Here is a 26,189-nt window from a genome sequence, read left to right as displayed (position 1 = left end):
GGTGTACAATTATAATATAACCCAGGTTGATAGACAATGAACAAGTTGGATCTTACTTCATTAGGCTGATTGACTGATTTCAGGCTTCAACATTTTTTGTACCATTATAGGATTTGAATAGTTAAGGTACATATGTGAGTATATAGTTCTTTGAGCGGCTGCTTGGCACTGATGCTCATTATTGGTCTGGTGGGCTATTCATATGTCCTGGAGACATCACGTATAATATTCACCATATAATAGTGGTCATAAGTAAATGTGGATACACGTTTTGTGGCTGAATACTGATTTTATTATTTACATTGATTTACAATATGGCTATTGTCTTACAACTGGTAGAGACATAGGTTGACCGGATTATATAGACATATTGGTGATCTTTCGGTGGTAGCCATGTGTTAGTTCTTTAACACACTAAAGGGTTATTGAACTGCATTATTTCCTTCAAGCTGTTAGTCTCAATCAGCTCAAATTTGGACTAATGTTGATCTGTTCATCACAACTGGATATTCGGGTGGTGTATTCTAAGACTATTATTGGTTTTACAACACATTAAGGTGTTGATAATTCATTCTTGGTTTGTTTTGAATATTTTATGAGTACAGTGCCTGGCAGTATCCTATTAATACTGTATTTCTCATTTTTGTCCTAGATTAGTAGTTTCTTAATAGGTACAGAAAGTGTTCCAGCGCTATATATGTTTGTTTGACTATTTATATACAGTTTTACCCATTATTTAGTTTTACTTTCTATATACAGTTCTACTTATAGTAGATATCGGATAGTAAGTTTACTTATATTTGGAGACTATCAATACCTTGTATTATTGTTTACCATACAAGATGGATTTGAACACATTATTACATGGTCTTTCGTCTGATAGGGATAATTTGACCGTATCTGGGATTCAACTAGAAGGGGATGTTAATGATAAGTTGTATCAGGATTCTCCTGAATCTATATGCAGCAATAAATTCCAAACACTGACTAAGGGTATGAAAACGTTAAGAACCAACGTGGCATTCGAAATTGTTCAAAGCATACAAAAAGAAAGATACAACACCTAGGGGATTGCGGGTTCGCACTCTTCCGTTGGTAGGTCAGTTGGATGACCAATTATTTCAGGATTGGGCAATTGCCCAACACAAAGCATCCATGTTGTTTGTTGATACATTGATCACATATTATGAAAGAATCTTAGATTCTAATATAGTTGAGGTTACTAAAATTTGTGAGGAAGTCAAACTATATGAAGGTCAAAGTTTTTTCAACACCCAATTGCAAAACTTTGCTAAGGAGCTATCGAATTTGGAGTCACAATTAGTAAAACTTAAAAACACAAGTTCCAAAGGGAACTTGAGGATTACGCCAAAGGTAGACCATTTGGCCAAAGCTAAAATGTTAGATTCCAAGCTGTCACAAACAAATACAGTAACAAAAAGAAAAGACCAAGGTCCATACTTAGAAATAGGACATCCAATACATTATCTACTTCAGGTGACTATTCATCCTCTGGGACGAATCATGATTTACCCTGTCTGGAGGTGTCTCCAGCTGCGAAAAGAAGGCCAAGTATTGGCCCTTTAGGCATAGAACCCACCGAGGGAGCAGGAAACATTGAAACAGTCACAAACATTCAACTGTTGCACAGGATCATGACATAGGTAACGTTGAGAATGTACATAATATCTCAATATAACTGAAAGTCAAATAAAAATACTTAAAAGGTTTGAATTTTGTCCCGTCCTTTTTTGTGGCTGAACATAATTTTGTGAATGATTTAGAATCTTTTTGTAGGAATCTTAATCTCAAGAAATTTTTTTCTGACGTTGGGCAATCTCAAAGATCTACCCAGTTTAGGTTCAAAGAATCCAAGTTTGTATCACCTATGGATAGACATGTTTCCATTTTTAGGGAAGGCATTCTTAAAAACCTGCATTTCAATATGCAATCTCAGAAGGTTAATTCTTGTAATCTAACCAAATCAGAAAGACTGGCGCTTCAGGAACTCATCAATAATAAAGAACTTGTCATTTTACCAGCTGACAAACTGGGATCAGTTGTAGTGATGGATTGGCATAAGTATGTAGCTGAGGCACGCACCCAAGCTGGGCAATAAAAAGTTTTATATGGTTATGCCTGTGGACCAAACGTCCAAATTCAAGAATGATACAGACCTATTTCTAGATCTAGCAGTGGAAGAAGGTATTACTGATTCTAGAACTAGAAGGGAACTAATGGTGGATGATCCTAAATCTCAGTGTTTGTAATTACTTCCTAAAATTCATAAGGATCCGATCAACCCACCAGGTAGACCCCATTGTTTCGGGCCATGGTTCCCTAACTGAACCTTTACCAGCTTTTCTTACACAATATTTAAAACCCCTTCTTCCATTTATCAGATCCAGAATCAAAGACACCACGGAATTCTTGAATATTATCAAGGATACACAACTGGAACCTAGTTGGATGCTATGCACACTGGATGTCACATCACTATACACCAATATCCCACATTGGGCTGGAGTAGAAGCGGTCCAATTTTGGTTAGATAAAGTTGCACTATATACACCGGGTTTCAATACCTTCATTGTATGTCTAGTGGAGCATGTCCTTACAAAAAAGGCATTCTATTTTCATGAAAATTGCTATTGGCAGCTGATGGGTACGGCTATAGGGGCCTCATTTGCCCCCATTTATGCATGGGCTACATAGAGGAAAAACTAATTTACAATACCAAATCACAATCTACATACTGATAATATGGATATTTGACAACATTACCTTGATGATTGCTGGATGGTGTGGAGGGGGGAGGCTAGTTAAGCTGAAGAATTTGTCTCATACTTGAATGAGAACAAATGGGGCATACATTTTACAATTAACTACAATATTAATGAAATTACCTTTTTGGACGTACAGATTTCAAGTCAAGCTGATGATACACTACATACTCAGGTTTTTTGGAAGTTTCCACAATTTAACAGTTTACTGCACGCTTCAAGTCATCACCCCCCCCCCCACATCATCCTCAACATTCCTAAATCTCAGTTTTCAAGGATGAAACATATTTGTTGTTCTGATTGGGCCTATAATCAGCACCAACAGGATTTAACTCAGCATTTTCTGGACAGGGGTTATAACAACCATTATATCCAAACAGCTAGATCTTGGACAACAGAAGAGAATAGGGACAAATTGTTTACATATAAAGCTTCATCCCACCAGGTATCCGATACCAACAACATTCGGCTGGTCACCTCATTTGGTAATAATACAGGTATCTTTCGGGATATTATCCAAAACCACTGGGACATTAGCACATGACAAAAACTGGCACAGGTTTTACCACCGAAATGCCTTTTTTCATACAGACGTGGTCGGACTATAAACTCTTTTCTGACCCATTATTAACATACTACACCCTCGCAGACTGTACATACCACTTTATTTGGTGAGAAATTATTGGGTTGATACCCATGTGGTCACTGCAGTTTTTGCACCCACATTGGTAAAACAAAGGAATTTACTAGTAAAAACAGTTCACACATTTTTGAGATTATATGCTTTGGTAATTGCAGCAGTGACTGGGTGGCGTATTTGGCTACATGTTTTTATGCCACATTTTACGTGGGTCAAACCTCACGTCCTTTTAAACATAGAATTAGCGAACATTTAAGTGACATTAGGAACAAAAAAAAAAAAAAAGACAACCAATGCCTTATATAAGCATACACTCACCCATGCCACTGCTAAATTTAAATTTTGTAATAATAGATAGAACTCGGGGACACAGAGGCAATAAATCTGGATGGCATTCCATACTCGACAATAAAGAACTAAAGTTGGATTGTTAGACTAGGGGCATTGTTTAAGCCTGGTCTTAAATCCATTTAATGTTTCTAATCAATTTAGAGAATGTACCAATCAGCACGTATTAGGATGCGCCTTTACTGCATATGTATGTATTTTTAACTGCATGTCACCAATGCACTGAAGGCTTTAGTATTTTTGCCGAAACCGGTATGCTATTATGGTTATTGCACATTGTTGTGATAACTGAATAAATTATTTGTCCTCTTAAGTTTGGTGCTGGACATTTTTTCTGTTTGAACTGTAGTTTGGTCCGTGCACCGTGTCCCTGCATGCTTGGATGATTCTTAGATTCTATTCAACTCTACCAGTGCTGGTCTTTCACTTAGGACCCCCGCTAATTCTTTCTAACTGCCTATATTCAGATATACATATATGATACAAGACGACATGATATATACATCTGAAATGTATATCCTTGACAGGGAAAGCCATCTCTGACCTGCAATCCAAATAAATTATTGGTCTCTTCCTATTCTATTAAGAGTTCTCTTTCTAGTTATTTGCTTGGATCATGTCAGTTTTCTCCATTAAATTCCATACCTCTCTTGCCTATCTGTATCCCTAACCACAGTCATGCCTAAATCAGCAGAATCTCTTCTCCATTATCATGCTGGTTTAGTTCTTAGAATGCTCCCCACTATTTTATGAATACAATAGTATGATTTTTGTTGTTCAAGAGTCTGCATCCAAAATCCCACTCATTTCCTGAGCTTCCCACTGTACATCATTCCTTTCCACTCTGAAGTGTAGTTTTCTCCTTGTGCCATGTATGACGCTTAACTGGGTTGCTCTAAAATACCCCCTCAAATTGGTTAATCCTAGTCCGCCTTGTTCTACTAGAAGAATCATCTTATCCCACTTGACCCTTGCTGTCTTCCCTTTCCAGAAAAAAACCCTTCAACTCTTTAATGGCTATCCACAGCTTCTCCTTGGGTTGATAAAAATAAGCCTGACCTGTGTACAAGACTGACCGGACTAAGCATTTTAATTGCCTGTATCTCAATATCCATATAACAAAGCTTCCAGTTTCTCAATTTTTGTGTTATCTGCTATTTAGTCTCTTCCCGCATATACTTAGCAGCTGTCACAGCAGAATCATTTCTTATCCACACTAACTCATTTTATACCCCCATAAATATGGGCTTTGTTGGACCAACTTGTGTGCGGGTGCATAGTTTAACACTATTGCCTTTGTTTTAGTTACATTCATTTTGTATCCCAAGAACATTTGAAACTGTTTTAAAATGTTCCACACCACTATAAATGCCCCTTTTTGGTTTTGTCATGTATACAGTATCTGCAAATACAGCCAGCTTTTCCCCGACTACCATACCAATTATATTCTAGAATTTCTGATCCCTTATTTTCTTTGCCAATGGTTCTAAATATAAAGCAAACAACAAAGGGGAAAGCGGACAACCCTGCCTGGTTCCTCCACTCAAGCACAAGTTATAAGAGAGGACCCCCACCCACTTAAATTTTCACCTCCGATCCCTCATATATACTCCTACTTAACCTTACAATTATATCAGGAAAACAAATGCTTCCATTGCTCTGCTCATGAAGTCTCAGTCTACTCTGTTGGCTTCTCTGCATCAAGACCACTAATAACAGTGGTATTTGCTTACATTCTGCTTCCATCTGGATCAATGTTCTGTCAGTATTGTTAAAGGTTTGTCTACCCTCCATAAAAACACACTGATCCATATCCATCAATTTTGGTATCACTTTTGCCATTCTTTTAGCCTTTATAGACAAACAATTTACAATCATGGTTTAGTACTGAAATGGGCCTGTACGAAGCCTTAGGTATCGGTGCTACCACTGCCTTCTTCCAGGATGCTGGTACTTCTCTACTTAAAATACTGTTAAACAAATCTTTCAAGATCTTTATCAGTTTTTTCCCTCCTAGCCTACAGGCTTCCACAGGAATACCATCTATTCCTCGGGACTTTATTGTAGATTGGTTATACACAGGATTGGAAGAGATGAGATAAAAATGGCTGTTAGTAATGGAGCCTCATCTACCTCTAACCTTGGCACATTTAATTCTTCCATAAATACTTCCATTTGTACCTTTTCTCGATTTCCATATTTCTCTGCTTCAGTCTTTCATAAAAATTTCCAAAATATTTCTAATACTTCTATAGGATATCTTTTCCTCATTATAGACTCCCTAAGCTTGGCGACAGCCCTTTCCACCTTGTTGCCAGAGTCGTGTTTAAAGTTTTTGTACTCTAGAATTATCAAAAACAGTTGCTTAACAGCAGTCTTTCTAAACTTCTGCATATTATCGAGGTAATCCCTTATATTCCATTTAGCGTTCTGTAGTTGCTACTTTCTTCTAACAGATTCCCCTATTTTGCAATACTTCAACATTTTTAAACCTCTAAATCTTAAACTTCTTAACCATATCTCCCTTTCCTTTATTTTCACTCTAGTTTTAAAAATCAACTTTATCCCTAGCTACATTTTCCATCTTCTCTAGTAGCTCCTGAATTAATTCCAAAACCCATTCCTTAAATTCTTCGCTTTTCAACCATTCGTGAGAAAGCAGTAGCATCTCATTTTTATTTTAATTATTGGTGCATGACTTGAAATACTTATTGGGTATGTTTCGAGACATTCAATTAAATGCACATATTCCTTCGAGAAATAAATTCCATCCAGCCTAGCCCAGTTTTTGTACCTTGGAGAATAACATGCAAATTCACTCCAAACTCTTAGTACTGAATTCACATCTTCTGTCTCGAACATTTTCATACATCTCTTCAAAAATCTACCCTCTACCCTCCTTTGTTTTAAATTTTCCCTTCTAGGCCCCTCACTGTAGCAAACCAAATTCCAGTCTCCACCTACAACTAATATTCCTGGCTGAAAGCAGATTTCTTCTCAGAATTTTCTTAAGCTCCATTATAGCAGCTTTAGGTGGAATCTAAATGCATGCCAGTGTATTCCTCCTCCCTTGCCAGTAACCCTTTATTACTAATAATCTTCTATCATCCCCCCCCCATACTCCTCTTGAAATTAATACATGTATTAGTCTTTCCCTCTGCCCCAGATATTCTGCTGATTAACCATCCTGAAAACCTTTTATCAAATTCACGTGTTCAGTTCTTTCCAGGTGTCTCCTGGAGCATAGCTATACATTTTTTTAAATACAGTTCTCTACTACTTTTTATATTTATCTGCAAGATCATTCAGCCTGAAAGACATTACAGAAAACATCACTCTATCACCTTCTATGTACAGCTGCTTTTTTGTTAAATGTCTAGTTCCAACTTTTATGTTGCATGCATATACTGTTTGACAGGCTGGTCTTTTATACAATTGTCTCTAGTCATATCCATTTGAGCCTAAGCCACATCTTACATGAAGAACTCCACCTCAGGCTCATCCTTAAACCCATTAGCTTAATCACACAAAACTATGCACATCTTCAAATACTGAAATTGTTGCTTCCTAATAAGAAGCAAAGTTCCAAGTTGATAGCCACAGACAGGCTAGAGTTCAAAAAGAAAGGCTAGTCACGCCAAGACATGGTACAGCCTATGCTATTAGTAAGTGCTTTGGATTTTGTCTATCTTTATTAGTTCTCCCAGCTGATAAAACACTTGGCTGATTTCAGTAAACACTTTCTCCAAGCCATTTCTCTTTATCAAATTGTCTTGTACCGACATGCAAACCAGACAAAACTAAGGGGTACCTTGCTTATCAGAAAAAAAGCCTTACAATATTATTTCATTTACATGCTTTGTAATAAAGTTGTTACTGGATAATGCCTGCGGTCTTAAGCCAGTCATTTCCCTTTGCAAGCATGGGAAAAATGCACTCTCTCTGGTCATACTTTTGTAACCAGACCTTTCCGCTCACCCCTCTCTCTTACATTGCAGTGCCTACATTTCTTAACTAAAAGAAAGAGAAGGGAGAAAAAAAAAAACGGAGAAAACTCGAGTCTAATTGGTTCATCTTTAAAACTCTCCCAGCTGGGGAAACCCCCTGACTGCTTTAAGAAAACATTATGTCCCAACTAATTTCTCCCCCCCCCCTTTTCCCTCACCTAATTCCCTTCCACCAGACCGTCTCCATGGAAACATGAGAACCAGGCAGCCAGTTTCTCTATCAGATAGACCAGCTGCAGAATTGCTACCAAGTATACATGCATTTACTACAAAAAAAAAATGCCTCAACATCCAATCTTTTCATTTACTTGTTCTCTAGTTTCAATCTAAGGTCCTTACTACAGTCATTTCCCCATGCAATAATGAGAAAACGCACATTAATTTTTACTTTGCCATGCCAGTCTCTTACAATGCATTGCCCATATTTCTCAAAACTGTACATGGAGAGAAGAAAAAGCACCCATTTACAATCCCCATCACACTTAAAATAGCATGGAAAGAAAACCATACACCACAATACAATTAAGAAAAGAAAATGTTTCTTTACAGTTAGCATTCTCTCTCCTCCCCAAAGCATTTTTCTGAACATTATTGACATGAAGTAGGGCATATACTTTAGAGTCCCCACAAATCCATGAAATTTTGAAAGTCCAATATTTCCAGATTTTCTTGCTCAGTACTTTCCAATTACTGCATTGTAATCCCACATCAGGTTACTGATTTTATTACTGTTCTCCATCACCCAAATCCTCTCTCTGCTTCATTTCCAACATAACTAGAATAATGTAGAGTAACTCCCGTACTCCCTTCTCTCAAACATTTTCTGTTGAAATACTGTAAAAGGTTCCACAGGTACAGTCTCGCTGTGGTCTTTATTACCAGAAAAAGCAGCAGAATCTCCTTACGTTTCACAGTTCACATTTTGTTGGGACAAACTTTTGCAGTTCCTCCTTAGCATGCAATTTATCAAAAAATTAAGTTGTCCCTCACGGGAAGAATACCTTAAAGTCAGCTGGATACAGAAGTTTGAATCGCACACCCGTGTCTCAACATTCCCTGACTAGTGGAATGAATTTACTCCTCTTCTGCCTGGTGTACAATGAGTGATCACTCTACAAAACACCATCTCCCACTTGTAGTACTTTGTCCTTCTGCCACAGTTTTGCCAGAATCAGACTCCTCCTGCTGGTAGGATTGCATCTTTACTACTGAAGGCCTAGGTTGCTTTCTCATAGCCAGGTTTAGGGCATTCACATGATGTGCCCTTTCAACTAACTCCTCCTGCTGTGGAATACCAGTTCAGTTACCATTTGTGATTTCATAAAATGAATTCAGTCCGTTTCTTCCAGCTTCTCTGTTACAGCTGAAAATCTCAGGTTTTCCCTACAAGCTCTGCTCTCTAATGCTATGACTTTGAAACATCTCTTCCTGAGCAGTCTCATATTCAGCCAACATTTTCTTCATTTCAACCTCCAATTTGTGCAGCTTTATCATCTCATCTGAATATCTGTTTAAAGCTTCTTCGATTTTTTCACCCTTTTGTTTTTGCCGATATACTCTGTGTTCTATTTAATTTTAACTAGGTATGTATGCAGTCGTCTTGTATCTTCCTGTACGTTATTGGAAGTCATATTGGAAGGCTGCACTGCTTTGTTGAACAGCTGCAGAATTTTCCCCATTCAGTATTTCTTCCTCACTTTTTGTAGCCGATTTTTTCCAGGTCTTCTGTATTTCCTTGCATCCAGGCAATGTACTCACTAGCCAGTTACTGAAATGTACCCATAAACAAGTCTACTGGCCTTCTCTGGTGAGTTTCTGTTTTCACACTGGGAGAGCTAGAAACAAACTCTTACTCAGTCTGCAGCCATCTTGGAAGTCCACAACAGGTAAACTTCTTGAGAAAATAATCTACACAGTTGACCAAATACATCAGTACCCACAACTCCTTTTCTACAAAGGAGATGGCTTCCTGTCGAGTTGCAGTACACTAAGCACCCATGGAACCTTACTGCTGAAATGCTTCTAGGTATGGAATAGGACATTTGACTAACACCATGTGAAATAAACCTTACTAAAATCTTTGACCTCACAGATTACAACATCCAACAACTTATTGAAACAGGAACCCATCTAAACACCCCACCATGGGTTCTAAGCTACCTTTCAAAGCACAACATCCGATTGTGTAGCCTTCAAAAACTCCACAAAGATCCATACTTGTCCATCTTACTGCCCCCCCATTCTCCAGCTTTTTGAGAAATCTCCCTTTGACCTACATCACCACCCCATACAACACACAAACAACATGGCCATATACCATACAATCGCCCTAATGAAACAAAAAAAAAAAAAAAGAATCTCCAGACTTCCTCTCAATACATTAGATGAATATAAAAATATTAAACTCTGCAAAACTATGATTTCTGGCAACAAGAAAAGCTTAACACACACTAAAAAAAGTCTGTGATTATTACTATGTATCAATCGAAAAAAATATTAGGTATTTGGTTTTGGACCCTTCAGTTCTCCTCCAACCTTGACAATACAAATAAAAAGGTAAACTCCCTCCTTTTGGGAAAATAAAATCACCCCCTTTCTTTCCAAGACCACCAGAGCAGATCAGAATAATTGTAGGAAAAGACCTCTCTCATCTACAACAGGAATTCCCAAGTTACTTTTGACTGAAAAAAGCCACACACATCCAAGTAAACACCAATAAAATGTCATTCATCACCTTTTCACAACATGACCACCACTACAAGTTAAGGGCATAATGGATCCCTATAAGACAAAGGGCAGACTACCTCTTAGTACATCAACTATTTAAACTACTACTACATTATAAATTCTCTCCAACAACCAATATAGACACCCTCAGAAATCAGAAACATGCCTACAACCCCCCCCCCAACTAAAAACAAACATACATAAATGCCAGTATACAAATTACTGCATTTCCATAGTTTTAACGCAAAATTTGGGAATTTACTCACTGCCCCCCCGGCCAAAAAAAGCCTACATTCTGACCTCAAACCATAAATGCCTCCGGATGTTTCCAGCTGTCACTGCCTCTTGTCTAACCACATCACTTAATTTTTGCTTCTTTACTCTTGTCTACTAACACAATGCACACAAATTATTTTGCAAGTCTTGCCCACTTTGCCTTACCTGCCATTCATACTCATACCAGTTGAATCCACTATTTTTTTTACAATCACACCTTAAAAGTGACTGATTAAATTGTCTGTAATGTAAAAAAAGTTCTACAATTATGATGTACATAGTTCTTACATTTTTGCTCTGTTGCCAATTAATATCGTGCATGACTCCACCCAAAACTCTTTTCTTGTTTTTTTGCACATGGCATTGGGGTGTCACTTCAACAGTGACAATCAAAAAACAAGCCTCACAGCTCATAGCTATTTTTTTTAATTAAATGCAAATCTGCACACCTTTGTATTTTCTGTATTTCCTGTGCGGAGACTGAAATGAATAATTTGTGTTCAGTGTGCTCTACCATTGGTTAAGCAAGCTACTGTGGCACAGCGGTAGTGTTGTTGCCTCAACAAGAGATTCTCCCATTCAATTCTTGGCTGGACCACCTTCGGTGTGGAGTCTGCATGTCCTCCCTGTGGTAGAGTGGCGTTCGAAAGACATGTGCAGAATGGGTGTGCCTTCACTGAAGGCTGGGCATCGAGCTGGCACCTCAGCACCCATAAAAGTCTGCCAATCATTAGCGGACCAGAGTTCCGCTATGGCAACCCTAACTGGGAAAAGCCGAAAGAACATCTCTACCATTGGTTAAATCAATTTTGAATAAAAAAATAAACTGTAGTGATACCAAGGATTATGAACAGCTACAACTTTGAGTGGAGTGTAAAATGCAATAAATTTGTCAGCTAAGATATCAGCTATTTGTTATGGATCAGAATGAGCATTACTACTGTGGACAGGTTCTGAACATTGCATGGTATTGGTTCTTAATGTCCTGAAATAGCTGAAGACCTGTACGTATTTTTAGTTTAAGTGGCTACTTCAAGTACATATTCAGCTTAAAGAAACAGAAGTTACCATCAGGAAGCTTACCTTGGTTTGCCAAGCATGCTCATGGTGGTTAGAATAAGATCTGCAAGGACAGACTGCTAAGAGTAGAAAATGAAATAAAAATCTTGCCAAAGGTTATACACAATCCAAACCTGCCAGAAGCAGGATAACAATGACTAATTTTTTTCCAAAACCATGTGTCCCCATGGGGACAGAGATGCTGGTGCGACTTTGCTGGAAAGAATTACTCATAATACATTGTAAGCACTCGAGAGATCACAGTGCCCTATTTTTTTTTTTAAATCAAATAGTTCCGTTCACTTAGAATGGTAGTAGCGAGAGGAACTATCGAGTGAGAATCCACAGTAAAAATGATTGACTTTTTTGTTCTAGGTCTCACATATAACTTTCTGCATATATACTGCATCTATAAAAAGTTCTTACAAAACGGTAAAGAAATTACTGAGAACACTGCACAGCCTCTTCAAAAAGTGATATTTTGTGGGTTTCAAATCATGCCTCCCTTCCCAGACTTGCTTGCAAAATAACCGGTGAAGATGCTCTCACTATTTACAAGGTTTAGTTTCCTTCAGGCTATTAAAAAGGTTTAATAGTTATAAGGCCCCAATGAAGGAAGAGAATGCAATTTTAAAGGATCACAAAATCAGAATTATGAATCTTGAGCTGAACAGCTTTATGACTCTGTGTGCGCGTGTGTGAGAGAGAAATTACAAGAGAGCTACTTGTGGGTTTTCCATAACTAAAGGATGGAAGACTTATTAATTAAGACCAACTTCTTCAGACGTTCGAGCTAGTGAGTGGGATAAAATGATAGCGGGTTTAAAAACAGGGCAGAATTTAAAAGGAGAGATGGTTAAGAAGCAAGAATTATTATTTAGAGGAGCTGACAAAGGTTAAATGTACTGCTGAGAAAGAGGCATGTCACAGAAGAAAAGGTGCGAATGCAGAGTACTAGAGAGAAAATAAGGGAGTTTTTTTGAGAGAAAAATAAGGAAGTACCTGGGCAACATGCATGAGTTTTAAAGAAAAACGCTGTTAAGCAACTGTTTCTGATAACTCCAGTGCACAAACTCAAAGTAGAATGGTTGTTACCAACCTTAGGGAGCCTAGAACAAGAAAAGTAACCAGAGATCATATAGGTGTCAGCATGCATTTCAGAATCATCATCACCCACCACCACCAGCCCCCCCCCCTTCCCATTTTTTTCTACATGGGGTCAGGGTATTGTGTTAACTGTCGCCAACTCTCTCAATTCAATGCCACACCTGCCTTTTTCAGCACTCATGCCTGTCACTTTTCACACAATTCATCCATCTCTTTGCTAGACGTTCTCACTTCATCTTACCTTCTTCCTGTCTGTCCCAAATCTTCCTCATCAGATCGTCTTCTGCTTTTCTACATGTGCCCAAACCACCGCAACCTGTTCTCTGATCTTTTCTGCAATTGGAACTACTTTCGCTTCTGCTCTTATGTCCTCATTTCTTAGTCTGTCCCACGGTGTGCATCCTATCACCTTGCTCAGGCACTTCATTTCCATCACCTCTAGCTTCAACTGTTCTGCTTTACTGCCCAGGTTTCTGTACCATATAGTAGTACTGGTTGCACCACTGTCTTGTACACCTTACTTTTCAGCTTCTTTAGCATTCTTCTGTCAGACTACACCTGATGCTCTATGCCAACTGGCTGCAGCCACTCTGATTCTAGCTTTGACCTCTTCATTCAGTTACCCTTTTCCTCAACTACTACTTCTAGATACTTGAAGCTGTTTACCTGTTCCACTACCTCCCTTTCTATCTCTATTCTCAGCTTCTTCAGATTTCCCCAATTTGCTGCCATTACCACCATCTTATCTGTGCTTAGTTTCATCCCATGTGCCTTCAGATTTGCATTCCATTCTCCTATCCTTTGCTGAAGTTCTAGCTCAGAGAGTCTGCCTGTACTGCCACATCGTCTGCATACAGCAGCCTTGTTGATCCATCCCCTCCAAACTGTTTGATAATGTAGTCCATCATCAATATGAAAAGCACTGGGCTCAGAGCTGAACCCTAATGTACACCCACTGGGAACCCCTCTGTGAGGCCGAACACTGTTCACACGAGTCACTGAGTCCTTGTACATAGCCTAATTCTACCAATGTTTCTGGGAATTCAAACCACCACAGTACAGCCCAGATCAGCTTTCTTGGGACCTTATATGCTTTCTCAAAGTCTAGGAATGCCCAGTTGAACTCTGTCCGCACCTCTAGCTTCTCTCTCAAGTATCTGTCTCCATGTAAGCATCAGGTCAATTTTGCTGCATCCTGGTCTGAATCCAAACTGCTCATCTCCCATCTTACATTCTACTACTCTGCATATCCATTTATCAAATCACCCTTCTCCAGAACTTTCATGCAATGTGATAGGAGTTTGATGCCTCTGTACTGTCCACAGTTGTGGAGGTCCGCTTTGTTCTTGTACACTAGCACGAGTATGCTTCTTCTCCAGCCATATGGGATACACCTCTCTCTCTCCACACTGCTATTAGTACCCCCAGGAGCCATTTCTCCCCCATCTCACCCAGCATCTTTATCATACCTGCTGTGACCTCATCTGAGCCTGCTGCTTTCCCCGATTTCATTTTTCCTTGGTGCTATTCTTACTTCTTCTAGGGTGGGCTCTTCTCTCATCGTAGGCGGTTTCTGGGGCAGTACAGCTTCTGTGGGGTTTTCCTCATTCAGAAACTGCTGAAAATGCTCCTTCCACCTGCCTTTGATGTCCTCTGGGCTGGTGAGCAGGCTGTTGCTGGCATCCCTTATGAAAGGTTATCTTCTTTATCTTTCTGTATTTGCCTTGCACCCTGATACAGATTCTTTGTACCCCTTACCGAGTCACTTTCCAGAGGTTTGACAGTGCCTCCAATGCCCTATTCTTTGCTATTGCAACTGCTTAGCTTCTTTGTTAGCCAACCAGTAGTTCTTCCTAGCCTGGACAGTCCCGTCTCCCTTCTTCCTGCACTCTTTCTTTTGATGACTTCCTGGACTTCTGCATTCCATGACCAGCGTTCGTTATGTACCTTATTTCCATACCTGGTTTGGCCACATATCTTTTCTGTAATCCTAACACACTCTGTGTTTAGGAACTGCCATTCTTCTTCAACCCCATCTATTTCCTCCACTTCTTGGGGTGCTAGAGCCCAGAGTAATTCCTTGAACTGTTGTACTTTCTCTCCAGTCAAATTCCAGGTCTTCAGCCTGGTCTCCGTTGACCTTACAGCCTTCTCTAACCTCCGCTTACAGATGATTGTGGCAACTAGTGGTTTATGCTCTGGGTCGACTTGTTTCACTGGGGATGACTCTGCAATCATGGATTCTGCCCCAATCCCTTTTCCTTACTAGGAGGAAGTCTACCCAAGTTGCATGCCGACTACTCTTGTATGTGATCTTGTGACACCCTCTGAACCATGTGTTGGCTACTATCAAGCCATTTGCCAGACAGAAGTCTAGAATGGTTTCTCCTTTATTCCTGTTGCCCCACCCATGTGGACCCAAGCAGTCCTCAATTCCTTTTCTGTCTTTCCAGATATGTGCATTCAAGTCACCCATTATCATCAACACCAATTCATGTTGTCCTGCTTCATCTACTAGTTCCAGCAACTGCTGTCTGAATGCACTCTTTTCCTCACTATCACAACCATGCTGTGGGGCATAGGCTGAGATTATAAATACTGCCCTGTCATTACACTGGAGTCTGACTGACAGGAGTCTATCATTAATTCTGATTATATCATTTACTGCCTTTTGAAGCCTTTCACCACAATTCCTACACCATTTCTAGCCTGCCCTCCACCTGAGTAGTACACTCTGGATCCCAAGCCAAGTGGCTTTGCTGCACTGCCCTTCCATCTCATCTCTTGGATAGATGGAATGTCCAGCCTCTTCCGTATCATCATGTCATCTACTTCCAAGCTGCATCCTGTCAGTGAACCTACATTAACCATATCAATTCTCAGTTCATGTTTGGCAGGTTGGTTTTACGTTTGGTTGGTTTTATGTCCAGCTTTCAGAGTTATCCCAGGCTGAGCAACTAGACACTAACCAGCCAGTAGCTTATTGACCCAGGGCTGCTGGGCTTTATGGTGGGCTCACACTGGCCAATAGGGGCACATACACCCCTCCCACCATCAGCACAGGTCCCTGGCATGGGTCAGAGTAGGCTGGGTCCTCAACCCACTTATCACCGGCAACTACCCATGCCCATTTTTGGCAACATTGGTCAGAATGACTGAATCACCTGGAGCCACATTTTACACTGCTGAGTGGCTAAGCCCTGCCACGGTGCAGTCTGTGATCCGTGTTCTCCTATCTTGAGGATACTGCATACCACAGTAGATACCCAAAGTGGTTGGTCTGTACAACTCTTCCCCCTGTAGGGCACCATGTAGAGTTTGGCAACATTGGTCAGAATGACTGAATCACCTGGAGCCACATTTTACACTGCTGAGTGGCTAAGCCCTGCCACGGTGCAGTCTGTGATCCGTGTTCTCCTATCTTGAGGATACTGCATACCACAGTAGATGCCCAAAGTGGTTGGTCTGTACAACTCTTCCCCCTGTAGGGCACCATGTAGAGTCTGTGCTGCTGCCCACAGCTTCATTCATTAGGGAGTTTGAGTATTTCAGAAGTTTTATGAAAATTTTTAGAAAGGAAGGAATATAAAAAAAAAATTCCAAGAAAAAGCACAAATGGAAGTATTTATGGAAGACTTAGGTATGCCAAGGCTAGAGGTAAAGGAGGCTCAACAATTAACAGTTATGACAGGAGAAGAGAAGATATGGTGAAATATAAATCAGTCATTCAATCTGCAGTAAAGACTCCAGGAAAAGACGGTATTCTGGTACAAGTTTGGAATCTAGGAGGAAAGAAAGTGATAGAACTGGATGGTTTTGTTTTAAAAAGTATTTTAAAAGAAGAAGTGGAAGGACCAACACCCTGGAAGAAAGCCACTGTGGCTCTAATATTCAAAGACTCATCAGGCCCAGCTTCATATAGGCCCATTTCAATTTTAAATTAAGTGTTGCCAAAACTGACAGATATGGACCTATGTGGTTTTAGACAGGCAAACATTTGACAACATTTAGAAGAGCAATGATGACCCAGAAATGAAATGTAAGAATATAAGAAAATAATCACCGTTGATAGGTCTTGATGCAGAGAAAGCATTCAATACGTAAATTGGGATTGATGCAGAGAAAGCATTCAATAAGTAAGTTGGGATTTTACAAGTAGAGCAATGGAAGCATGTGCATTCCCTGAAAAAATATAGTTAGGATACATGAGGGATCGGATGCAAAAATTAAAGCACAAGCGTTCCTCTCTGATAAGTTATGCCTGAACAGAGGAACCAGACAGGAGTTTCCCCCTTTATTTGCACTGTACTTGTACCCATAAATATGGGTATTCAGGAGTAAGAGTAAAGGATTCTGTTACAGCAGCTAAAGATACGTTGGAAGACACTAAAAAGAAAACAAAAACTAAGAAACTGGAAGCTCTTACTTATGGATATGGACAGCATGATACAAACAATGAAAATGTTTTGGTCCCTTTAGTTGTAGTTGTATGTATACATCAGGCATGTTTTTATCAACCAGAAGAGAAGTTGTGGACAGTAATTAATAAAGAGTTTAAGGATTTTACTTGGAACAGGAAGAAGGCAAGGGTCCAGTACAGGTGTGCCATTACTTGGCTATTTCTCCCCAGCTGCCATAGACACTGTTCGAAACTCTCAGTGTGCATACTGTTTTATGCTTTACTTCTACGATGACAGATATTTGGATTTATATTTACAAATTTTATTTCAAATTTGATAGCATGAATTGCAATGAGACACGGCATTAAAACTTCTCTACCTTTGAAACTCATTCACTGAAACAGCGTTGAAACCCACATTCAAAGAAAATGCATCTGGCCAGTGGTGTGTTAAGTTTACCTTTGGGCTTTTTTCAAATCATAGACCCTTGCACACATTTTTAGGACCATGCAAAAGTTCTTTAATACAATTAGAAACTGAATCAATTATAACATACAATAGTTAAATTATAGTATTTGTATAATGCAGCAAGTTTTAAATTTACAGTTTTGCACATTTTGCCAGTAAGCAATGAAACAAAACATATGAACCAAATGACAACAAACTGCCCAATTCAGGACATTTCAACCATAAAAGGCCACTCAAACTTCTGTCATTACAATCCACCAATATCCATTAATATGCACAATCACTGCTGAAGTAGAAGTCATCTGAATAATTCCATATTAAAAAGACCTGAAGGTTGTTTCCAGAAAACAGCTTTATATTTCAGTGTTTCATCTACAAATAAATTAAAACGTGGTAAACTGCTATACTGCAGTACAGAATGGGTGGCAAGCTGAAAAACAGGTTCATAGTTACTAGGCACCTTACCCAAAGGAGGACACACTCAGGTCTGCAGCACCACACCCCCTTAAAATACAAATCTACATGCGGTAGGAGTAGAACCTGTAGCCATCTGCATCAAGATGCAAGTATGCTACCTGCTGTGCTACTAACACTACTTTAAAATTCTATACGACAATACTGATACCATTTGCTAAAAACAAAACAGTTGTACATTTTAAGCAGACAACATGAGCAGCAGTAAACCTTGCTTCCCTTGAAGCTCACAATTCCTTGAAAATGCACTTGAAAATAAATTCTACTTGCCAACTCTAACTAGGGCATTTCACTCCCTCCCTCACCTCAACCTCTTAGTACAAGAAATCCGGACAAAACCTAAAATAAATAGGGACAAATTAAACATTTCGCACATGAACTTAGAAAATTGTTACAACAAGAGGATTTTGTTAGTATGCATTTTTCCAAACTCAAATGTCTGCCATTATTCAGGAACTTCAATCATTTTTAGGAGGAATAGGAGGCAAAAATCTGGAAAGCTGAGAGGTATGCTATCCCCTTATATATACATATACACCCCCCCCCACACACACACACACACACACACACACACACACACAGCCCCAAACTAGGGACACATTTAAAAAGTTGCTAGAATAATAGGATTTGTGTTAGAAATGGATTCTGAAGGATATGAAGTCTGAAACTTAATGCATGTCATTATTTAGTAACTTTAATCCTTAACTCATCCCAGTGATTTGTCAAAAACAGAATGAGGAACAGACCAAAAATATAAAACAAAAACCTAGACATTCTGTGAAAATCTGTACAGTTGAGAGGTATGACAACACGCACAGATCCCCTACCTCGTGGACAGAACAGCATTAGTATGCATTTTCTGAAACATACGAGGAGTGCCTTCTATGTGGAATCTGCATGTCCTCCCCGCGGTTGGGCAGGCGTTAGAAAGACATGCGTAAATGGGCATGCCTTTGTTGAAGGTTGGACATCGAGCTGGCACCTCGGCATTCGTGAAAATCTACTGCCAATCATTAGCGGACCGGAGTTCCGCTGTGGTGACCCCTACCGGGAAGAGCCGAAAGACAAACAACAACATGAAGTCTAAAGCTCAAATGTCTGCCATTATTTTCTGACTTCTGTCCTCAATGATTTGCCAGAAACACAATTTTATGAGAAAAACTGAAAATGTGAGGCAAAAAATCTGTATAATTGCACCTGCCTGAAGGCGTTCTTAGTTCTGCCTCTTCACTGGATGTATCATTAGAATTGCTGGTGGTCAGCATTAACTTTTCACCTTCCTACCTCAGTTAAGGCTAAACAGACATAACTGCATAGTCTTTAATGGAACAAATACTGACTAAATTACATTATTAAACTAAGTAAACTCACTTAGTTTCCTGGACTTTTTCCAGAAAACTACCCAGCAAAAGCAACACTCATTCCTGACATCTTCCAACAGCGACATAAACTTCACAGTAAGTTGCATATAGACAACTGTATGCATACTAGTTGACCTGCTGTGACAATCTGACATTTTTCCTCTACAATCCAGCCATCCATATAGCTCTTAGAATCTATTTGCAAATGAGAGATTTTGAGCTTTATTCTAAAAGCATAGCAGAAGCTGTAGTTAAGCAGAGAAAAAAAGTGCCCTTGTTATACACAGACTCTAGGCTGTCATACACCGCCTAACATTTTGGACCACAATCAATAAATACACACACAATGAAAGGTATGACCACCCCTCACTCACACTCCTGCCTCCCACTTACTTACATACACACCCCCTTTCTACTTACGCACGCTACACCTACCTTTACCTACTTCTTACATACACACTCCTATTTCTTAAACACACAAACACCCAAACACCTCTTAAACACTTAAAACACACATGCACACAGCTACCTCTCAGTTATACAGTCGTCCATAGTTCAAACGTTTTCTGGAATTAAAATTCCGCGCGGGCGTGAAAGAGGAAGTAAACCATCGGTCGTACAGATGGAGAAGACAAACAGGTTGCAAACACCTGTTCTGTGCGACTGGATGCAAAGGCCATTAAAAAAATTATATTTTGTTTTAATTAAAAGAAAACTAATCTCCCCTTGCACCTGCCTGCAGGCACCCTTGATCAAGTAGGGCAAGTTGATCCTTCCAACAGAATACAGTGGTTTACGATTACCTGATTAGAAGGAATATTTTAGAGCTACACAGTTAAGGCTTATACAAGCTCTAATTCAATGCAGAAAGGAATGATGAAGAGAAGAAGGGAGTCAATAAATAAGGAGAAAGTGGGATTTTGAATGCAGATCCTTAAAGGAGAACAACAGCCACACAGAAAATTATATTCATAAAATAAACTATTCTAAGAACCAAGTCAACACGAGAAAGGAGATTCTGCAAATAGGGGTACCAAGAACAGGCAAGAGAGGAATGGAATTTACTGATAAAGGCAAAGGAACCAAAGCACTGGGAGCAAATAACTATAGAAGGAAAGGTAAGAGTGGGAGGCCAAGAAGGCATTTGAACCGCAGGCTAGAGACTAACTTCCCTATCAAGGAATGATAGAATACCCCTTTTTCGTCGCCTGTACTCAAATGAAAGACCTGCTTGGGCAGAGTTTTAGTTGAATGCAGAATAGAAACTATTGTTAAAGGGATAATTAGTAGGGCACATACCATTTTACAAAACTGTATAAAATCAGTGGAGATTAAAATAAAGATCAGGGAGAGAATGGATAAGCAATTCATAAGGAAATGGAAGGACTGGATAAGCAATTCACAAGGAAACAATGGTGGGACATATGTATGGCTCTCAAATATGCAACAAAGTACAGAAGACTTAGAATTTTTGCTTGGAAGTGTTTGCATAGATATTTTTATACTCCAAGTAGACTATATTAAATCAGCGAACACTAATTTATAGACCCCATGTAAGCAAAAACTTACAATATCTGACACTTAGAAAAGCAATTTTTTTCCGGGGGGGGGGGGGCAATCGCTGTTCCACAAAAGAAAAAAAACTTTAAAACAAAGGGGGGGGGGCCTTTGCCCCCACCTCCCCTACTTAAATATACCAAATCCGAGATCACACAACAGTGACGAAAACGGCAACATAATGGAGGCGGCCAAGCAATTCCTTTCCCAGGGAAAGAAATCGCTTATATGCCGTTTTGTGCTTTCAAGTTCGATCAAGACACATTTGAAAGAATGGATCTTCAATCATATAAATAGGAACCCCTAACAAAATACTCCATCAGAAATATTGGGTGACATTTTCTTAAAATAAATAATGAAGTACTGGGTGAGAAAATGGGTCAACTAAGGACATTTGTTCAGCTAGGATACAGGATCTGAACTGCCTAGACACAGTAATACCTTGATAAGTGCCAAACAGCGCACTTACATATTGTGTAACCACTCAACTTCTAAAATGTTTCCTGAATTGTACCAACACACTACTACTTTTCACATCCAAGACCAGTGCTGCACACTTCATAATCACCAGCACATGCAACCTGCATAGTCTTTCTGAATTCCTGCTGTTTAAATTCCATTCCTGGTGCCGGACAACTGTTTGCACTGTCACAGTAACATAGCACAAGTGCTCTAAAATGAAAGATAGACATTAAAAAACCCATTCCCTCATCAGATTCCATTTATACACCAGTTCCACACTTGAAATTGTATGCTGCACAACCCTTGAGTTTTTATCACAAACACCAAAAAAGGGAACTAGATTTCCAACACCACCTTTGCTTCATGATGTTATCAACTGCACATTAATATTAAGTTCTGAGAGATCCTACAAATGCCAAGAACACATGGCCACTTTATACAATGAATAAAAGCTGAAAGAACACAGTTTGGACCACGATTCTAATGTCAAAAATAAAGTTAAATAAATCACTTATTTAAAACATGAAAAAAAAATAATAGTAGTTTTTTAATGAGACATGCAAAAGCAGTAGGGAAACAGAAATAAGTCATGCTAGTTAGTGCTGGCATGACAGTTAAAAGGGCATGCTCTTTACTGCAATGATGACAAATAAGGTTTGCCCACCGACCACACAGTCAGAGGGCATTTTATACACATACATACATATATATATATATATATATATATATATATATATATATATATATATATATATATATATAATATTAGACATGACATGAAAGCAAAACTTCTTAGATCTACTCCTTCAATGACGAAGGGAGAAAAGGTGTGGGGGGGGGGGGGTGTGGACGGACCAGCAGACAAGAACCTAAACTTTGTATCAAAAATTTCCAAACCCTCAAAAAGCAATGCCTGCAGCAATAACATAAGCAAAGAAAGTGTAGCCGCTTCTCATCAATAGGGTGGCTTACTGCTTGGCAATTAATATCTACAATAATTTTTCCATTTTCCCGTTTAATCCAGTTCAGGAGTAAACACAGCTGCTCTCCGCATTTAACAGGGATAAGGCATAAAAACTAATCCTAAAAGGTGCATCAATGGCCAATTTATAAGACTTGTAGCACACTTTAAAATGTAGGATAAAACTAGAGTATCCAGTGAAAACTTGCAAGGACAGTGAAGTAAGTGAAAATTCTGCACAAATGACACCACAGCCAAGATCCAAACTGAGCAAAACACTTAAGCTACTGTGCTACCCCAATCCAAAAATATTTCCACAAAGTTACAGAATTACGCAACAAAACAGCTAACAGCAGTATTTACCATTTAAATAATTACAATTTATTATGGTTTCTGTAACATTTGTTTGGATGGGGGACTGCTGTTTCAAGTCACCCCACCCCACTAAGAGCCAGAAAAATAGAAGAGGGGGTCCTTACAAGCAGCTGTATGGAAAACACAATTTCGAGATACTGCTGCAAGTATCAAGTACATATATTCAAACGGACATAAGCACAACTTGGTATCTATAACCATCTCAGCTATGGTTACTTACAGCATACACCTGAAGGCTGTAGAGATGTAGTGCAGCCATAAGAGACCAAGAAAGAGAAGAGTACTGTTTGGGGGAAAATTAGATGTGCTGACAGACTGTGGGCAAGTGAAGTGATTGGGCAAGACTTCCAGGGTTAGGGAATGAGTTTTAGGTTTATGGAGACAGCATCTGGATAGTACATTTAAATGGTGTTCGTCACTGCCATGGCATAGAGGAATATGTCTTTACTATAACTCAGGTTCAATTAGTGGCTTAGGCAGGGAGTGCACCTGCACACTCTTACAGCTGATCCCTGGTGGAGGCCAGAGCAAAGTCAGGGAAGCACAGTGCTTAGGGTAAATGAGAACACTGGCTGGCGTCCCCCACATTCTTGACAAGGACATGCTGAGGGACAGGGAAAGTTAGATCATAACACAATTATTCTCCGACAGCAACGTAATGCTGCACCAGAATCCTCAAGTACCCTAACTGACCCAGACATGGGTTGAGAGTAGCATAAGGGAGACCAATACAGCTATGGTAGCCCCAGTGAACTCTCAGAAACGTGCTAGCAGCACAAAAAAAACAGCTTTAAGTAACTACAAGCATACATAACTTGTATTCACATTCCAATAAGATAAACAAAACAAGCTACACCTGCCTGCTTGCTACAAGAAACCTTTACTAAAAAATTCACCCCCACTGTAAATGGATACTACCTATGGACTGGGGTAGTGAACAAGCCATTCCAGAAAATAGCAGCTACAGGTCAACCAAAGGAAAAAATAAGACACAGACAGTTACGATTACTTACCAATGTATGCACCCAAGACATATAACTTAAGCCCTGCTTGCACACAGTATTTAAAATGCATTACTTATATGTTATAACCACCTTCAAAGGTAGGTTGGTGGGGATGGGTTTACAGCTATAATCATCACTTTCAGGTTCCCAAGTTACAGCACCCTTCAAAAAGTGACACTGACCTGGGAACATGCCTCTCAAATGTCCATGATTTAGCAAAATGTTTTCGATTTTACCTCATTTTTACCCCCTTTTATAAAATGTTTTCTCTTAAATTACTAAGGATTACAGACAATTATTAACATTAGATTGTTTTCATGCCTCACAATGTCCTGAAAATGCTTGAAGATCAAAACTTATTTTTAACTCTTTAAACTTTGTCTCCGACTTGGGGATTTTGACACCCCCTTATTTTTGGCTTTGTCCATCCCTAAGCAAAGAAATCCAGATGTATTGCTGGAAATTATTACCAGCAGTAATACTGACCTTCTTCATCAACAAACTATTTCACCCTTAAACCAGGGCATAACAAGCAACACACTGCCCACTAACCAACTCAATTATTTGAAGCAACCTAATTCACTGAACACAAGCGTTTAACATCAAACAACATAATTAACACAAAAACAACGGGGTTACACGCGTACCGTGGGCCTTCATAAAATTGCTTATTGCATCTTAGATCATACTGTCTTCTATTAATTTCGAATAGATGCTCAACCCTTTAATCCCATACATTGCAGCTAAATAAATAAGATGGGGGGTGGGGCAACTAATATTCGTGAACAGCTTCGCAATACCACGTTCTATAAACACTACGTTTATAAAATAGGCATGTTATCCCCGACCAATGAAGCGTTTTTCCTACGGACTTAACAGAGATCTTCGCACGCTTTTGAGAGTAGTTTAACGCAGTCTTAATTTAAACGGTTATGTGTTCCATAAAGTTAATTTTTTGAAAAAATCATCTGGAACTGAATAAAAGAGCAGAAACCTATACCTGCTTCACACAAATTGTCAACAGAAGAAAAACTCGAATAGTAAATTCCTAAGGCATAATGCACAATCCTGCTGGAACGTTCATTAACCCTTTCCCTCACCACAATCCCGGTTTCCACTCTGACCGTGGACCGTAAGTCTACGTCATGTGGACATTATCAGGGCCTAATAGAATCTTTTGTCGCCCACTAAACTGCCTGAAGCTTTTGTTTTTGTTCGCTCACTGTTTCCGGTATTTCTAAAACCAATGAGGCAAAAGTTAGACGTGAAATGATAACAGTAGCAAAAGGGAAAAAAAGTAAGTTGCTAGGTAATTTAAACGCATTTTTTATTTCCTGTTAAATGAGAAGGCAGCTGAACGGGGCGGAGTCTCCTAATGGTCATAGTTAAAGGGGTGGGGAGGGTACTTTAAATGGACAGGATGAGTGCTGGAAGTAGGGGATAGTTGCTATGATGACTCATTTGGCAATTGGCAAAGCCCTTGTGCAACCTCTTAAATGTACCTCACAAGGAACGTTCTTCATTTTTGAGCGTTTTAAAAATCTTTGTGTGTTTCATTGTTCTAAACTGAAAGAGTCTGTCACACATTCTGTAGTAAGAATTTTTTTAACTGATAAATGTAAGATTGCCTTTCTCATGTGTGATAACTTAATAAATATAAGCATGATAATATGAATTTATCAAAATAAGTTTTAAGTATACAATGACTCATTTTAACCATCCAGTGCTGTTAGCCAGTGTTCCGCATTTTATCCATTTGTCCCACGTTATTTTTTACATGTAACAATTTGTGCTCAGGACTTTCTCCGAATCTCCGCTGAAAAGAGACTTTTGTCCGTTCAGACTTTCACGGTAAACAAACACAAATAAATAAAATCTTAGGTACATGGCTGATTCCTCATTTACAATTAGGGACTGACAGTGCCTTCCATACCTCTCTGTGATCTGCCTCTCAAAATGTATTTTTTTTTTATTGTCGATCAAAGCACTGAGGATTATTGCCAGTAACGGCAGACATTGGAGTTCAATACATATTACTCAAACAATGATTTATTTCCAGTTTGATTACCGGGGAAGTCAACTGGGCCCATAGAACCCGTTTTCAGTGAAGGCCCGGGGAGAAAAGCTCCGATAAACATAATAAAATACAAATATCAGAGATACAGTGATACATACTGAAA

At 39.2% G+C, this 26,189-nt stretch overlaps 1 protein-coding gene across 1 annotated transcript in view; it reads right to left on the bottom strand.

Annotated features, from left to right (window-relative positions):
* DGCR8 (DGCR8 microprocessor complex subunit) overlaps nt 1–25,202 on the bottom strand; it is a gene marked incomplete in the record, with an annotated part of 1,139,047 nt that extends 1,113,845 nt beyond the window's left edge. The window contains 1 exon segment of the mRNA XM_044068709.1: nt 25,010–25,202.
* Between the last annotated feature and the right edge of the window lie 987 nt (nt 25,203–26,189).

Source organism: Protopterus annectens, chromosome 4.part0 (genome assembly GCF_019279795.1).
Source record: "Protopterus annectens isolate FY-2018-M chromosome 4.part0, PAN1.0, whole genome shotgun sequence".
Taxonomy (NCBI): Eukaryota; Metazoa; Chordata; order Ceratodontiformes; family Protopteridae; genus Protopterus; species Protopterus annectens.
This window is presented reverse-complemented; position numbering and strand designations above follow the sequence as displayed.